The sequence below is a fragment of the Triticum dicoccoides genome, chromosome 3B (assembly GCF_002162155.2).
Source record: "Triticum dicoccoides isolate Atlit2015 ecotype Zavitan chromosome 3B, WEW_v2.0, whole genome shotgun sequence".
NCBI lineage: Eukaryota > Viridiplantae > Streptophyta > Magnoliopsida > Poales > Poaceae > Triticum > Triticum dicoccoides.
In genome coordinates, this window is record NC_041385.1 from 692,758,331 (window position 1) to 692,762,281 (window position 3,951).

General features: G+C 42.9%; 1 long non-coding RNA gene across 1 annotated transcript; it reads right to left on the reverse strand.

Annotated features, from left to right (window-relative positions):
* Positions 1-477: 477 nt before the first annotated feature.
* LOC119277906 lies at positions 478-3,746 on the reverse strand. Its single transcript, XR_005137374.1, has 2 exons — positions 3,414-3,746; positions 478-1,713 (listed from the first exon to the last, which is right to left on the reverse strand). It is a non-coding gene; the product is annotated as an uncharacterized LOC119277906 (long non-coding RNA).
* Positions 3,747-3,951: the final 205 nt, after the last annotated feature.

The following is a 3,951-nucleotide window of genomic DNA, read 5'->3' on the forward strand; positions in this document are numbered from 1 at the left end:
TTCATGAACCGGGACTATTAGGTGTTTTTCAATAGTGAGACATTTGAATACACACCAGAATGTACACAGAATCATCCTTTTGGAGACGCACATGAGTTGTTTTCCGACACTGCTAGCACCCAATGATGAAGAGACCGACAAAGGCAGCAGGTGCATTCTCCTGCCAGTTCATTCTACACATAGATGGATCATGGGTCACGCTGCAGGTGGGACTCAAGGTGGGAGTCCCACCTACAATCCACCACGCCTCACTATGGTCTGATGTTAAAAAGTGGATATCCCACCAATTCTAGCATAAATTAGGTGGGAACAAGTGGGATCCCCACCTAACAAATACATTTGCATAAACCTGGTATGCATAATTGAGCTGCAACATGGTATGAAAATAACTGAGCAGCAGCATAGTATGAAAACATCACACTTGAGATCTACTAAACCTTCAGTAACATATAGGATGAATCGATCGACCACTAAACCTTCAGTTACATATAGGGATTAATAGATCGAATCCACTACAGTTTCAGTTACATATACGGATGAATCGATTTATGAGAGGATAATAAGAGTGCAAACCACGAAAATCCGCGTCTGAGCCCAGGCTCAGATGCTCCCGCTCAGAAAAAATTCAAAATAAATACTAAAAAAAATCAAAAAAATCCAAAAAAAATTGTGTACTAGATAATTTGTTGCGTGAGGACCTCTGCAAATTTCAACTCATTTGGACATTTGAGCAGCTCTCAGCAAAAAAGACAAATCGGGTCAAAACAGTTCGTGAACAGTAAACTTTTTTACGGACCCCAATTTTGTCTTTTTTTTCTACAGATGCTCAAATGTCCAAACGAGTTGAATTTTGCAGCGAACCTCACGCATCAAATTGTCTACCACACAAAAAAAGTTGGAATTTTTTGAATTTTTCTAGTATTTGTTTTGATTTTTTTCGTCGGCACGGGTGCAGCTGAGCCCGGGAGCCAAATTGGCCTTCTCTGCAAACCAAGACAACAATTAAAGTGTGTTCCATCTGTTGGTTAACTCTGCCCACAGATATATAAAGTTGCAGAGTCTCGACGACGGCGAGAACACACAACTATTGATCAAGTAGACAAGCGACGAGGATATGTTGGCCGCCAAGTCAGGCTTCATAGAACAAATTTTCAGTCTGCAATACTGCAACACTGAACTTTGTAGCTTCATAGAACATGTCCTTGGACAACTTTTTCTGAGATCATATAAGAGAAAAAATGTCAGCTTGCAGATTTTGAGATCTTTATTTAAATAGCAGACAGCTAGCAGAACCCATATAAGAGAAAAAATGTCAGCTTGCAGATTCTGAGATCTTTATTTAAATAGCAGACAGCTAGCTCACTGTCCATCAGTCTTTTTTATATGGGCATTTTTGGCTGGGCGATCTCATTATTATAGAACACTGGGCGATCTCGTACGTAAAAACCATTTAGTCATTTTTACTTGATTTCTGTGGGCAGTGGATATTGATATATGGACATCAGGACATTTTAAAAGTAGACGGCTAGCTCACTGTCCATCAGTCTTTGAGATGCATGAAGCTTGCCGCTACTCTGCCTACTTCGCTTCCTTTTCTTGCACTTTGGTGGTTCCACATGGAGCTCACTAGCAGCCTTGTGCTCCTCAAGATCCGGGCCATTAGCCTTCTCAAATTTTATGGCACGCAAGAGTTCACCCTTGTGCTCCTCAGATCTGAAAATTTCCACAACCAAGTTAAATATGATGAGTTAAGTTCAGACATTAATAAAAGGTACAGCAGAATAAGAAAGAAAGAACATGTTGTACTACTGATTGCTCCTCACTTATGGCATGGGAAATTATTTTTCGTACAGTACACTTTGAGTCAAATTTTCACAGCAGGTGCAAACTATTTCTGATGAGATTTGCCCCCAACAAAACCATGAATTTGTTCCTGCATCCGCGTGCCTGGTTGCAAGTTCATGATCCTGCCTACCTAGCTAGCCTTACCTTGAGCCTTTTCCATCATGCTGTTGTCGATGGTAATAGATACTCCAGGTGGTAAACGAAAATAATGGTGGAGTTCAGTCCATCAAACAAATGAGCCGAACACAACTTTTGTCAATGCTGTTGTTTGCCTTCTCCGGGCGATGGCAGTCTCCTAAACTCAACAACTAGCTGTGAAATGTTTTGCTAAACCTTGAACAGTTAAACCTTGCTTCAGCTGGACCAACATATCTCACCGTCATGTAAGCAGTAAGCAGTATATTATGCTAGTTGGCACTCTCTCCTTCCTCCATCTTCCCTAGAAAAAAATAACCAGCGTGAACTCAAAAGGTTTGCAGCGAATACATGAGCGTTCTGCCGATCAGTTCTGTTTATATTCGTTTTTGCAGCTAGCTAAACCTGGACTCAGAAAGTTCTTGTCACATCCTGACATTTCCCCCCAGAAATGTTCACCACCATTTACACGAACCAATATATGTTTGGTGCCTTGGTGGTATACTAGTACTAGAATACTACTAATATAGTAATATGAGATGCAAAAAAATAAGACCAATTGGAATTTGGACAGATGGAGACCCCGTTTCCCTCCTCGCCGCCGGCAATTTATCTATTATAACATCTTCGTTCACAGAGAATTGAGAAAAACTCTAAGCAAACACTTAGTGTTCCAATCAAAGGACTCTAGCATTGTGGGTCTGAACTTACAGTCAGAACAAGACCAATTGGGAATGAGCCAGTGCCCCACAATGGAATTAGATAAACAGATTGTTACATACTAACAATCTGTGCAGCTATCTGAACCATGTCCATTAACAAAACATGGCTCATCATTTTCATTCTTGTAGATAAGATAGCATCGCGACATTTCAGAAATACCGTTTCATGGTTTGTTCAATCAGAACACTTCTCGTAAAGCAGTATTGCTAGTCAATTCGTCAAGCAGCCACAAACCAAACAAAGCGGCAACATAAATTAGGTTAAATGAATAACCGGCAATTTATCTATCAGTGTTTCATAGTTTGCTCAATCAGAACACTTGCATAATGTAGTATTACCTCATTTATGCCATGCAAATTTCAATGACCAAACTGTCCAATTCAAGGAACAGTTTTGTACAGAGCATTTATAAAAACAGAGCAAGTGTTTGGCCAGTTTGTAAGACAGAGTTTGGCCAATTTTGAACAGAATTTCAGCAGCAAAACGAATTTGAACAGTATTGCCCATCACAGAAACATAAATTACCACTCTTATAGCACGGCCATGCATACTCAAGGAGTCCAGGTTAAGCAGCATATGTATTTGAGGCCTCATTTAGTCATGGAAATGTCTTCTCATACACTGAATGTGATGGAAAGGAAATCTCTAACAAGCATCATACACTGACTCAAGTAAAGAATCAAGCAAGTATCTTGAATCTGATGGATCACCTGCTGTCGACGACACATCCGGCACCCTGAGCGCCGGGATTGACGCATCCGCCTCCTTGGGGGTTGGGATTGGGACAGCCGGCGACCAGGGGGTCGTGGTTGATGCTGTCGGCGACCTGGGGGTCGGGGTTGGGGCTGCCGGCGACCTGCCCATCGCGTCCGGCCAGGGTCGAGGGGTTCGTCGAATTGAACAGCGGTGAGGCGGAGCAGGGAGAAGCTGCGAGGTAGGGGAGGTGCTACGTGCGAGCCGGAAGAGGCGGGGTGCGAGGAAGAAGAGGCAATCGTGCAGCGGCGGCTCGGGACACGGGACACAAACCAGTCTGGAAGTATAGATGGCCACCACAAACCCAATCCATGCATCAGGCTCTCCACAATAACAGAAAACCAAACTGAAAGAAGCGAGCACGCAAAAACCAACCCGCTCTGTTGATGGCATGGCACACGGCAGAGAGACCGACACCGCGGAGCCTCCGGGTCTCATTAGAATTCTCACTGGAACACGTGAAGGCTTCCAGCTTGGTGTGCAAAGTTTTATAGG